The following is a 12,910-nucleotide window of genomic DNA, read 5'->3' as shown; positions in this document are numbered from 1 at the left end:
GTAATTGTGCATTTTTTATTGCAAGTGATGTCCCCCCCCCTACCCCCCTCCCTGCGACTACTGTATGAGAACATATACCTGCGCCATGGCTCAGCAAGAAAACACTGTTTTTGGAAACACAAAAAAAAGGAATTTTACACTAAAAAGACTAACTTTAACTTGATTTAGCCAACTCAGCCTGCTGAAGCTTCATATTGGCGTCAGCTGAATTTAAGAGTGCATTTTTTACAGAACAACTTGTGCACTCCAAACTTGACACAACCCTTTCAATCGTATATATGCAATGGCCACTTAAAAGTGGAACAGATACCAAAACCAAGACGATCAACACAAGTTAAGTCATTAGTATGTGAAAGATCTCAATACATCCTATGGCTTTTGATGTGGATGGAACTTAATTGGTTGATCGCCATTGTTCAAAAGAAGAGACTCTTCCTGGAAATTGAAAAGTGTAATAAAATAGCCACTCCCTGTATGAAGACTCAGATATGGTACACACTCCTACATAGTGAAATGTCCAATCCTTGTTCAGGCATGCACACACAATCTCACTCACACATACATCGATAATGGTTTCAGAGACAACCTTTATCAAATCCAGATATTTTATGAGTGTGCTGCAAAAGCATGTGCACTTAAACCTTTATCTCTCCCACCTCCTCCACTCCTGCAACTGAAAACCATCAAATGTAAATGTCACACTTCTGGACATTCAGTGCTAGAAGTTTGTGTCAGTCTCACAGCTGGTGTTTTCCTGCATACAGTGTATTTGTCTGCTATATTAGTGACAGAAATATCTGACTTATTTTGGCTACGGTCAACGCTAATTTGCTTAGTACAGACTTTCCTCCAAGACTCAGGAGAGGAAGAGGAAATCTTTTGAGTCATAGCTGAAGCTATCTGATTGAACATTATGTCATAAGCCCTGCCTGCTCTACGTTGCACTTTACTCTAAATAAAGATGTGATGGTATGAATTAAAAAAGTGTCGACAGATTCTTTGGCGACACTGACATCAGGATCCCAGATGTTTTCAGGGTGCCGTTGTTGGCGTTTGGACTATTTGTAGCTTGTAGCTGCAGGTTCTGTTTTTCCAGCTGTCATTTTGATCAACATTAGTGGAGTATATTATCTCTCCGGTTTAAATGCAATGCAGATAAAATGATGACGAAGAAGAATCTGATCTACTTCTGTCTGTCCGTCTGCACATCCAAAGATTTGTTAGTAGCCATTAAATAAGTAGAATGATGTACAGCAAGCCAGGGATTACTGTAATTTAAAGCTAATTTAGAGTGATGGAGTGTGGGGCCTGATCCACTCTGCTTGTGTTTATTCTGTAATACTGTCCACCATGCTAGTAAGTATCACTTACAAATTGCAGTCAAAATCATATGCTGTCCAAATTCAATTCTGTTATCAACATATAGAGTGAATGATTCCCTGCTCTGTTAATACCACTGCCGATGGAATAGCATTATCACCTTTTTTTTTTTTGACATTTTAGCTATGATTAACAGATTAGAAATTACATATTAATTGAAAATAAAAATTATCAGTTACAATAGTCAGTTTGTTTTGTCCAACCATAAGTGCAAAACCCAAGTTATTCAATTTACAATGATTAAAAAAATTGAGCAAAGCAGTAAATCCTCATCTTTTTGAGATGCAGGAACCAGGAAATGTTCAGCATTTTTGCTGTATAAATTACTTTGATGAATAATTGATCAAACCGATTTATTAGTTTTTGTTTCAGCACTAATCAATATATTGCTATTCAAAAAAGGGCTGGACCACAGTGAGTCTAATCATGAAATGTATTGTATTATTTTATTTTGATATTATCTCTAACTATTTCATGACAGATAACTAACAATTATGCCTAATGCCCCAAATTTTTGGTAGCCAGTGTTTCTTTTTACAAGATTTAATACCCCCAGTCGTGTCCCTTCACCGATTCTGTAATTTCGTATCTACCTGGCTACTCTCACCTTCCCAAAAGGAGGAGGATGAGGGGAAGAGGGAGGGCTAATGCGCCGTGATGAAGTCAATAAATAAGGGAAGTGGAGACGACTCGAGTCATTGGATGTTCCGCATTTCACATTTAACGTCCCAACATGTGTTTGTGTACAGTCGTGCTTTACAGTGGTGGTCCTGTAGAGAGCGGTAGATAGTTTTAATAAGTGGTTACACAGCAGAGCGCTCCCCTTACTGTACTGTGCATAAGCGGAGGGAGGAGCGAGCGTGTAGTATTGATTTTTTAGGTTCTTTCCCTCCTGTCGTTGCAGCCCGTCCAAACGCAACTGGAAGGCAGCAAAAAGGGGAACAAACTCCTCATTTCCACGCAAAAGCTTTGCAGGAAGGAGCTCGGGGAGCTGTGGGAAGAGGGAGATATATAGATAGTACGAGGCGCCGCAGCTTAGAGGAGGACTGGGCACGGAGTGAGGGGACTCAGCGCTGCCGCTACACTTGTGCAGAAACCGGAGGAGCCCCGCTGACTTTCTCCCGCTTCATTTCCGCCTTAATGCCACAATATCCAACCGAAACTGGTGTCCAGACCGCGTGGGAGTAACCGACGGTAAGTGTCGTTATCAGGCTCGGCGTTCAACAGCGTAGTGTGCACACAGTTGTTTGGCTGGGCTAGCGTCAGTAGCCTGGGCCGGTTTGACAGATCAGATCAGCAGCCAAGGTACACACGGTGTAGCCTACTGTAAGTAACAGTAGGCAGGCTCTAACCTTGTTGGTCTGTAGCCATTCCGCTACTACTGTTGACGTTTGTCTCTGGTTAGTGGTTGTTGTCAATCAAACGATAACACTGCCGGATATACATAGGGTAGATGTGCTATATGTTTTATTTTTTTTTAGTGCATCATGCTTGTACTGTGTGCTGCACACAGGCCCGAACTTGGACGTGTGCCTGCTGCACTCTGGCGCGCGCATGGTCCAAACACGCATGCACACGTGCACACACACACAGGCAGATAGACTGATCGATAAAGATCACTAACTATAATACACCCATAGTACTCCTATAGGGAGCCGTTCAATTCAGTTACTTGACCCTAATTTGCTTTTCCTCTTTTTCTCCTTGAGGTGTAGTAGAAGTGATTTATTTTTTTAAATGCAGTTGACATTTTTATTTCAATAACCTTTCCAGTAAGGTATTCTAGTGTTTATTATAGTACTATTGATCCAAATAAAGGCTGGTAACTAAAGTAAGGTTGTAAATAAAGGTCAACTTGCATTTGCTCATCTGGCATAAAATCTTTCTTAACCAAATTAAGTATGAACATTGGGTCATTAACATTCATATAATTCATCTGCATTGTTTATCATTGTGTATAATGGTCCTTGTGATGGTCACAGAGTGGCATTCAGAGTTAATGACCCCTTTTTTTTTTTTTGACTTCATGGTTATATAACTTACTGTATTATCACAAATGTCCAGTGCAGCCCAGATGATCACTGTCTGATCTTGTCAGTTGATACGCATCAGAAATTGCCAGTATCAGAACAGACTGTTCTAGTGAGGCGCAATGTGCATTGCATTAAAACAGTCAGGGTCGGATATTAGAGTACCAGACTGTGTGACTCAGTTGTATGAAAAAATGGTGTGCTTTAGATAAACATGCCCACAATATGCAGTCCAGGCCAATACAATAGGGTGTACTTTTTCCTTAAAGACAGCACTGCCCAGGAAGTTGCCATGAAATAAATGCACTGATTATATACTAACTAAAATTCTTAAGCCTGCCAGGAAACACTTTAATAACACAGCCTGATGTCCTGAAGGCCAGACTGACTGTTGACACTTGATAATTCACTTAGACCATGTGAAAATCCCCAGTGAAAATAATCTCAGTGCACGATTGAGCACAGCAAATCATGAATATATTGGTGACAGTTTGTTTAGTGTGTTCTGCAGCTGTTTGTGTGTGGAGGCCTTCATCACCACATTACAGCGCTGTAATAATTAAATCACTCAATGTAACCACTCTGCCCAGAGCTTTTTCAGGGTCTCCATTCTCAGTCGCATTCATTTTCACAGTAGTATCTTACACTGCTGCTGATAGAAAGTGACAGTCTAAAAGCTGTGTGCTCTTGCAGTTGAATCCATCAAGCTGGCAACAGAAGCATTTCCTCTGGCGCTCTGAAGCTTATTTTAAAAGGCAGAGTGTATGGATGTTCACATAAACAGGGTCTAGTGAACATTTTTTATAAGCTAGAATAAGTTCACCCCTTAATTGAAGTATTGGACTTTAGATGTCTTTGCAACCTTTTAAAATAATTTATTCTCATTTTACAGTATGAATATAATGAGTTAATCAGGAACAACACATATTTCTTACAGCTTTTCTCAATGTGACATCTTATAGAAATTGAACAAGAAACAACAGATGAAATTGAGTTTGGGGGAACATGTAGCTTTTTAACATAAATACTCAAGCTCAAAGTCATCTGGAATATTACATACACTGTCATTAATAAATAATGTTTCTGTCATTATTATCTAGATATATGTGGTACTAAACCTCTGCAGAGTCTGTACTGCATGTTACACAAAAACTGGCTAAAACAAAGCTAATTTATGTCAGATCAGCTGTTATGGCCCCAGATGCCCACTGTTCATTAATCATTAGCCATCAGTTTTAATCGCAGTGTTCTCTCCCTGGGTTGATTATTAGCCCTGGACAAATCCATTGAAGTATAAACGTTTTCTCTAAGTATACACTTTATTTTTTCCCATTTCCTTTTATTGAAATGTTTTTTTTTCATCCGTAGAAGGAAAGCAAATAGGAAATACTGACTCCAACTGAGTGATGTGACAGCGTTGTACATGAGAGAGCACACAGAAGGTGGATGGGTGTAGCCCCATGTGACCTGGTCCAGCTCTTCTCTCCTTGTCTTCTCTTCCTGTTGGCTGGGGCTCCTTTAGGGGGCCAGGAGTGACCTTCTTCAGTCTCTCCCAGCAGAAAGCACCCCAACGGGCCTCTCTTTTTGTGACCCTGTTTCTGTCTGTCTTTCTTCCTGGCCTCCTTGCTCCTTTCCCTTCTCCTCACCCCTCCTTCTCCTCGTCTGCTCCCATCCCCTCCAATTCGCCCACGGTGGGGAAAAGGCGCTTAATGCTGAGAAACATAGAGCGTTTGCTTATATAACCTTGGCTGTGCAGCTGATGTCCTGGTCTGTATCTGTTGTATAATGATGTCAGAGCTGTCTAGAGAGGCAGAGGGCATGCTGGGTAGGCCAATATGTCAAGAGCTATTCCTGAACTGAGTGTGGTGCTGAGTGGGATGATCCTAGGATTTGCCTCCCATTTCCACTTCTTTTGTGACTCAGGATGACTTTGGAAGTTAAAAGGAGAATGATGAGCAGTTACACTGTTTGCCCATATGTCAAGCTAAATATCCAGAGACCTCTTTATCCTGATTTAGATTTTTTAGGTTTGAAAAATACCTAATAAATATACTTATTGGACCTTGGGGGGAGCTTATCACTACAGGTCAGCAAAAGTGACATATTTGTAGCTGATAATAAGCACAGCACAACATTTTATTGTTGCCTCTTCATCTGTACATGTATGTCCTAGACTACAATAGCGTGACATACCTTTTATCTTTTACCTTTATTTCTGTTTGACCTCAGTTGACAGCTACTCATTCCTGTAGAAGCTGGACCCCAAGGCGCTTTACCATGTTGCCTGTGTTTTTCCCTTAGACTAATTAAATCATAGCACCCATGTGCTATAGACTTGTAGGTTGGTTCATAGGATCTATTCAGCCACAGCAGATGCTGTCAACCAGAATGTCACATGATTATCACGCACTATAACTGTGCTAATGGATTATATGGCAGCATACAGTTTAGCTTTTGTTTACTCACATACTGTATTTAGATGCATCTTATCAACAAAGCCATCTTATTCAAAGAACATTTATAGAAATGTTTGATTCAGTTTATTTTCATTTGAGCGAATAAATCTGCCCTTTTATGCATGAAGAGGTTTCTCAGAAGGCAAAACATCAGGCGTTTTTGTCTGTATATGCCTGTACATCATCCATCCATCCATCATCAACCGCTTATCCTGCGTAAAGGGTCACGGGGGGCTGGAGCCAATCCCAGCTGACATTGGGCGAAAGGCGGTTTACAGCCTGGACAGGTCGCCAGTCCATTGCAGGGCCACACACAGACAAACAACCAGTCACACTTACACCTAAGGACAATTTTAGGGTCAGCAATTAACCTAGTCCGCATATCTTTGGACGGTGGGAGGAAGCCGGAGCACCCGGAGACAACCCACGTAGACACGGGGAGAACATGCAAACTCCACACAGAAAGGACGGGGCAACCCGGGGTTTGAACCAGCGACCTCCTATACATCATTATGCATATATAATAATCTGACATCTATTGCTCACAAACGTCCTCTTGTTCAACCAAATACAGTTCTGATAGGAAAATACAACAGTTTGTGCAGCTTGTTGCTTCAACTGCTTTCAGTGCTTATTCTTCAGCCGACACTTTAACTGACAACTTCTTTCAATACTTCCTCTTCCAGTTTAATATATCACCTAGAATTCAACTGACATGTCAGCTATAATTAGTCAGATGAGTTGGCCCGGCTGATATATCTGCTTTAGCTTTTAGCAGATTAATTGGTATCGATATCTGACAACTCCTTTTAGCCTCTTTTTATGTATTAAAGTGAGTCCTGATTTGCCAAATACTATACAATAAGTATAGTATAGATAGCCTAAATTATCTGTTACATTTGTTTTGTCACTAAAATGTAGAGTCAAAATCATTGCGTTGCCCTTGCAAATATATAGCTGGTGGTAAGTGTGGTGTGGGATATTGTAGTTAGGTTAAATTCAAAAAAGATTATCGATCAAAGGTCATGTTGCCCACAGTACAAAATGCCCAGTTTGGGCTTTTAATTCTGGTGAAAAGATCAGTATTAAGGCTGACTATTTTCATTTTTCATGAATTAATGTTCGGTCTATAAAATGTCAGAAAATTACATTTAGCTGACGCTTTTATCCAAAGCAACTTACAATTGCTATACATGTCAGAGGTCGCACGCCTCTGGAGCAACTAGGGGTTAAGTGTCTTGGGATTAGATTGTCCATCTAAGTTCCCAGAGCCCAAGGTGATTTCTTCATATAGCTTGTTATGTGCAGCCAACCCAAATACACTAAGTGTACAATTATACTAAAAAGGGAAAAGCAGCAAATATTTACATTTGAGAAACTGGAACCACACACAATATAACTGAAATTGAGTTTTGTAACACCCTTCTGCTACATAGCAGACAATATACATTAATACAGAAGCAATTATAAAAATGGTGAACAGAAATAAACTGTAATCAATGGAGCAGTGCTGAGGATGAATTTGAGCTTAAAAGTTTGATGGCTTGGGGGGGAAAGCTGGCACCAGAAACCTCTATATCTCTTCCCAGAAGGCAGCGCATATATATATATATATATATATATATATATATATATATATATATATCTCAATCAATCAGTAATAATAAAAAGTAATGTGCATCCTCTAGCCTCTCTGTCATAACCGAAATTCCATGCTGTTTCCTGCTGTAACATCTGGCATGTGTGTCCTCACTGGCAATTCAAACCTCATTAGCTGAGAAGAATGAGGCTAACCTTTCAGTGTGATGTCGTAGCTGGTTTGTGTTGCATTCAGAAGCCTGTGAAGCTCCACTGCTGATAAGCATGCTGTCATGGTGAACACGACAAGAGATTATCAGTGTGCTCTGCACCGGTCTTGACACAGACCATTGGGGGTCCTGCTGTCTTTGAGATAATGCAACATCCCACCGCCCCCAACACATAAACGCTCTTACAGACACATCAGATGTCAGCCAACAGGCTTTGAGTTTGTGGCTTATTCTCAGTTTGCCCCTCCCATTTGTCTTCTCTTAGTAGGTTAGGTTTCATTTTATCTGTAGTCGTTTTCTTTCAGTTGTTTCTGTTGCAAGTGGTTACCGGAGGCTCCCCCTTGTCTTTTATTTCTCTGTGCCACCACTGTCACTCTTGGCTGCTCTGTCTCTCTGTAGCTGTCCCAGCCAGCCTGTGCTTCGGCGGCTTCCAAATCACCAGGGAAAATAATCATTTGTAAAATGGACTTTATTGGCCAGAGAAAGTAGTGAGACTGTTTTACACAGTCACACTTTTCACTTATTAAAACCAGTCAGCTTGGCTCTGCCTGGGTACAACTGGGGCCGCTCACAACTGGCTTTTCATCAACAGGAATATTTGGAATCCGGGCCCGCAAGGTTTATTTTTTGCCAGGGTGAAGCAGAGCACTTTACGAGGAGGAGTCCATCCCACATTTGCTGGCACTGAACGGCTTTCACTCCCTCTCTGTGAGAGCTGCTTCAATTTATGCAGTGGAATAGAAATTAAGTAACACCACATTTGCAGACATATTAAACAACCAGTTCCCAAGACAATAAATTGGCTACTTTTTTCTACACTGTCATAAACACTGAGTCGTGTGGCGTACAGAGGGATTCCCTTCATGATGATTTGAGATTAAACTGGCAATAACAATTTCAGTATCTGTCCCTGAGGCAGAAAATAATCAGTTTATAATCAGAGTTCCCCAGAGGAATTAATGTGTGAAGTGAGTATGAGTCACTTTGTGTGTGTGTGTGGTGGGGGGGGGGTTGAAGAGAATGGAATTGCAAGTAAAAGTAATAAAAAAGAATTTAATATTTACTCTAAATTGATATGTGTTTTGTTGCGGCAGACTCATTGTTAGATTATTTGTTGTATGCTGTATATACCTGTACATACAGTACATCCATACATAGGTACCAGGGCTGTAGTTATTTTTATTGATTAGTCTGCAGAGTCATTTCTCAATTAATTGATGAATTTCTTCGTTTATAAAATGTCAGAAAGAGTTCCCTAAGGCGAAATTTTCAAATTGGTTGTTTTGTCCAAAGACAAGTACCCTGTGACAACCGCAGAAGTTCCCCATGTGGACCAACACCCTGGTTAGGAATCACTGTTCAACAGTATCACTATAAAATAACATTGCAAGTATGTGTTAATAAGATATCTGTACTGGTATGCCTATTAATTAGAAAAAAGCATGTCTTTAAAGCTTAGGGATTGTGCTTTCAACCATAGTACAGTTTTAATATGCTCAGTTATGGCAGGTTGCTTCTTTCTTGCTGTTATTGTACAGCTCTCCTATTAATTTACAGCAAACTGCTTCCCAGTTGGAGAATGCCCCAGATTTGGGTCACATGTCTGGTTTTCACAGTGGTCGAGTCACAACCTTGGCTGGCTGGGGAAACAAACGTGTATGAATGTGCAAGATATTCCCCTGGCTGAAGAATTAGACTTTAGTTTATGTTATGACTGTCTGTGAGGTTAAAGATCACTTCAGAGTTTAACTGAGTGTCTTTGAAGTGTGACTGACGGTGACACAGTCTCCGCCGGCCCCCTCCTTAACTGCCCACCAAGCACTTTTCTGTTTGAGGAAACTTTTTCTTTTTTTGACAACACACCAAAACCTTTCTGAAGCTGGAATCATTTGTTCGCCAGTGGCTATTTTCCCTCCTCAGGTTATTTGGAGTGCATTGCTGCAGAGAGAAAGTGAAGTCGGCCACTTGTTGATTCAGGTCAGTACATCTGTTGAAGGATTCACACACATTCCTGTGTGTATGTGTGAACATCAGAGTGTAGAGTGGTTTGTCAGTTGCTGTGTGAATAATAATGAAATAGCTAATGATAGTGCCGGAAATTGCCTGCCATAGCATTACAGCTACAGGTCGGTACGCTGTTTGTGGAAGGGAATGTTGGTAACAGGAAACACAAGTGAGTCAACTGTTTGTTGATACTGTGACGCCAAAGCTGCTTTTGATGACTTTCGCTTGATTTGTCACCTTTTCTTGATTATTATCTCAAGTTCCTGCAAAGTCACACACATTTGACATTTGAGACTGTGCTGTTTTTTTATTTGTGATGATAGTGATTAAAAGATAATCCAAAAAAAGAGATGGTTAATGGGACCTGATCATTGTGATTAACGTAAAAAATGCTGAAATACTTCATTTAAAATTTTAACATTAATTTAGATCAAGAGAATGCCTTGATTAAAAAATGGCGATATTAATTCTGTCCATGTCCCTCTGTCCTTGTGGCTTTGTGGACAGAACTTGGCGGATGCAACACCAACCTCATCTAGAGTGGCACTTTAGAGGCATGGTTCACCTGAAAAAAATTTCTGAAAAGGGGCAAAGTGACCTTTTTTAATCTAAAGCAACTAAGCGGGCTTCACTCGTTTGTCCATATAGATTTAACCTTTTAAACCTGTTATTATACTCATGCTGTGCAGCCAAGCCCATCTTACATGTCAGACATTTGGTTTTCAAATGTAGGGGTTTGATGCTTTAAAAAAATCATATTGGATAGTAAACTGAATGTCTTTTGGGGTTGGACTATTGGTCAAATAAAACAAGCATTTTTTTAATTAACAAAGAGAAGATAAAATTGGGAAAAAAAAACTTAGGGTTACTAAATTGTAAGTGCTGCTGTTTGTGCTGCTTCATAGTTAACTGTATTATAAAGTATTATTGAGAAGAAAAGCATGTAATTCAAATGCCAGTGGTTATTCTTTTCATAGGAGGCGTGACTTGTTTTGGAAGCTTGCTTTGGAGTGATATTTTAATGTGTTCACGGTATGATTCATGTGAAAGGTGTGTACTGGATTGTTGAAAGGCAAAGTTGTGTAAGTGTGAAACGAGCAAATAATCAAACAAAAGTAACCACTCTTGTGCTGGCAGTGTGCCCTTAATAAAAATGAACATAATACAAATCCTCATCAAATAAGGCGACTGCACAATGGCATTCTGTTGCTTATGAACATTGTGAAATTAAGCCTTTAAAAACTTGAAGTACTGGTTTGGGAGCAATGTGGGGAATGTAAACAATCATTAACATAACACTATAAAATCACAAAGCCTCCTATCCTCTACACAACCTAGATATTTTCTTATTTAATGCTGTATTAATCCAGGGATTTGCCGGGTATTTTACCTGAGCCAGGGAGCGTGTTTCATCTCTACCTGTTAGTGTTTGCTTGCCAAGTAGATGAAGAGCTACACACTGGGAGGTCCAGAATGCCAACTTAATGCCAAGCGCCCTGAGGCTGTGAGTGTGTGTGTGTGTGTGTGTGTGTCTATGCATTGGTCTTTGTAAAAGCATCAAGAGACTTTGTGATCAGGCAGGCTTGAACATTCCTAATCTAAGATGTTTCAACTGCCGCCAATCAACAAAATCTGGCATACAGTAGACATTAGTGTCTTCTTCAGTTTCTTGCAGATTTGCAAAGTAACCCCCCTCTTTTTTAAAATTTATATTTATTTTTTTACACAATTGCATGTGTCAAGAACTGTGTTCCATGTTAATGCCTGTGTGTGCGTGTGTGGGTTTATGCAAAGCTGTTGTGTGAGCACTGTTGTGCTGCAGCGTCTCCGTGTGTTTGGTGTGGAGGACAGGCTCATGTTTCCTTCAACATAGCTGGCCTGGATAGTAGGAAACTCAATCGGCAAAGTATGAGGCAATCACTCTGCGATTAGTGTACACTACCACTCTGCAGTAGCTTTGGCCCGTCAACACTGGACACAGAAAGTCAGGGAGCTTGTATGCAAGTGTTGTACACTTGCACAGCCACTCGTACAAGTGATATGCAAGCAGAGGCACATCAAAAGAAACCTTCATGTTTATAAGCACATGCAGGCAGCTATTCTTAGTTAAAATATTATTAATCAGGCTTTTAGAGAACACCACCCTGTTAAGAACACATGGTTGCATTATTCTCAGTGTTTGCGCTAATGAGATTCATTTACAGTTCATTTTTCACCCAGCCAGCTCCCTGTTTGTACAGCTCTGTCTAAACTGTCTCCGGTGAGTGGTCAGTGCTGTGCCCGACAACAACTGTTTGACTTTGTTTAATGCAAGATGACAATGAGTGAAGCAATAAGGTGCCATCAGTCCTGTATAACTGTAACAACTTCCTGTAGCAAAACAGTTGTTTATCAAGTTTGTCATTAATGGCAACAAAAAATATTTTTCAGTTATACTCATTTTAACTTTGACATGTGGAATTTGTGTATTTTGATAAGAAAATATTTTATTCTATTGTTGGCAGATACGATAAAAAGAAAAGCACTGCTGCAGATGATTACAATTATAGCAGACCACTTTACTGTGTATATTGTTCAGCCCTTGGCATTCATGTAAGCATGCACATGAGCAATTGTTTCTTGTTATCTGCTCACGCATATTAACAAAAATAGTATTGTACTTCTTTGTCCGTGATTCTAATCTTTCCAAAAACATAAGGCGGCTTCACAAGATAAAAATTGAAAGTGTCACAAACGAAGTGTAAACTTGTATCAGTGTTTTTTTTTTGTTTGTTTGTTTTTTGTAATTTAATTAATTTTATAGGACAATAAATTAAACACTTGTCAGATGAATAAGAATATGAAAATTTTACAAGGGTGTAAAATTATCAGATAGGTCTACAGTGCATTCATTGAAGATTTGGCTAGATGGAGGCCCAGGGTGACTGACGAGGGTGACAAGTTGGCCGGGATTTGACGAGAGGCTCCAAATGCTGCTTGTGTTCTCTCAGCCGTGTCCCTGACCCTTGTCCAGGTTGGACAGGCTCCAGCTGGTCCCCAGAGCAAGCTCTCCCTACTTTCACATCTGCAGTCCTCTACTGTGCCAAGGCAGGCAGCGCTGACCTTGCTAACCTTGTGTGTGTGTGTGTGTGTGTGTGTGTGTGTGTGTGTGTGGCGGGGGGGGGGGGGGCCCATAAACGGAAAAAATCAGAGGGGGGAACTAGCATAAAGGGGGAGGGGGTGCACGGAGGTG

The 12,910-nt window shown here is 40.4% G+C and overlaps 1 protein-coding gene across 4 annotated transcripts in view; it reads left to right on the top strand.

Annotated features, from left to right (window-relative positions):
- Nucleotides 1-2,118: 2,118 nt before the first annotated feature.
- thrab (thyroid hormone receptor alpha b) overlaps nt 2,119-12,910 on the top strand; it is a 138,038-nt gene continuing 127,246 nt past the window's right edge. For all 4 annotated transcript variants that reach the window (XM_046068129.1, XM_046068128.1, XM_046068127.1 and 1 more), the window contains exon 1: nt 2,119-2,574. The gene's annotated coding sequence lies outside the window, so the exon portion shown is untranslated. The remainder of the gene's footprint in view (nt 2,575-12,910) is intronic.

Source organism: Micropterus dolomieu, linkage group LG14, assembly GCF_021292245.1.
Source record: "Micropterus dolomieu isolate WLL.071019.BEF.003 ecotype Adirondacks linkage group LG14, ASM2129224v1, whole genome shotgun sequence".
Taxonomy (NCBI): Eukaryota; Metazoa; Chordata; class Actinopteri; order Centrarchiformes; family Centrarchidae; genus Micropterus; species Micropterus dolomieu.
Note: the sequence above shows the minus strand (reverse complement) of the source record. Positions and strands in the feature narration are given on the sequence as shown.